Below are 1,029 nucleotides of genomic sequence, written 5' to 3'. Positions count from 1 at the left end.
GACAAAATTCAACATAGATTTGTGAGAAAAACTCTCATCAAAGTGGGTATAGAGGGAACGTACTTCAACATAATAAAGTCCATATATGACAAACCACAGCCAACATCGTTCTCAATGGTGAAAAAATGAAACCATTTCCTCTAAGATCAGGAACAAGACAAGGTTGTCCACTCTCACCACTATTATTCAACATAGTTTTGGAAGTTTTAGCACAGCAATCAAAGAAAAAGAAATAAAAGGAATCCAAATCGGAAAACAAGAAGTAAAGCTGTCACTGTTTGCATATGACATGACACTATACATAGAGAATCCCAAAGATGCTACCAGAAAAGTACTAGAGCTAATCAATGAATTTGGTAAAGTAGCAGGATACAAAATTAATGCACAGAAACCTCTGGCATTCCTATACACTAATGATGAAAAATCTGAAAGAGAAATTAAGGAAACATTCCCATTTACCACTTTAACAAAAACAATAAAATACCTAGGAATAAACCTACCTAAGGAGACAAAAGACCTGTATACAGACAACTGTAAGACACTGATGAAAGAAATTAAAGATGATACAAATAGATGGAGAGATATACCATGCTCTTCGATTGGAAGAATCAACATTGTGAAAATGACTATACTACACAAAGCAATCTACAGATTCAATGCAATTCCTCCCAAACTACCAACGGCATTTTTCACAGAACTAGAAGAAAAAGTTTCACAATTGGTATGGAAACACAAAAGACCCTGAATAGCAAAGCAATCTTGAGAAAGAAAAACGGAGCTGGAGGAATCAGGCTCTCTGACCTCAGGCTATACTACAAAGCTACAGTAATCAAGACAGTGTGGTACTGGCACAAAGACAGAAATATAGATCAATGGAACAGGAAAGCCCAGAGATAAACCCATGCACATATGGTCACCTTATCTTTGATAAAGGAGGCAAGAATATACAATGGAGAAAAGACAGCCTCTTCAATAAGTGGTGCTGGGAAAACTGGACAGCTACATGTAAAAGTATGAAATTAGAACACT

General features: G+C 36.2%; 1 protein-coding gene across 5 annotated transcripts in view; it reads right to left on the bottom strand.

Annotated features, from left to right (window-relative positions):
* Positions 1–1,029, bottom strand: part of TET3 (tet methylcytosine dioxygenase 3) — a 113,280-nt gene that overhangs the window by 38,443 nt on the left and 73,808 nt on the right. The gene's annotated exons all lie outside the window — the stretch shown is intronic.

The sequence above is a fragment of the Physeter macrocephalus genome, chromosome 12, assembly GCF_002837175.3.
Source record: "Physeter macrocephalus isolate SW-GA chromosome 12, ASM283717v5, whole genome shotgun sequence".
Classification (NCBI taxonomy): Eukaryota; Metazoa; Chordata; class Mammalia; order Artiodactyla; family Physeteridae; genus Physeter; species Physeter macrocephalus.
This window is presented reverse-complemented; position numbering and strand designations above follow the sequence as displayed.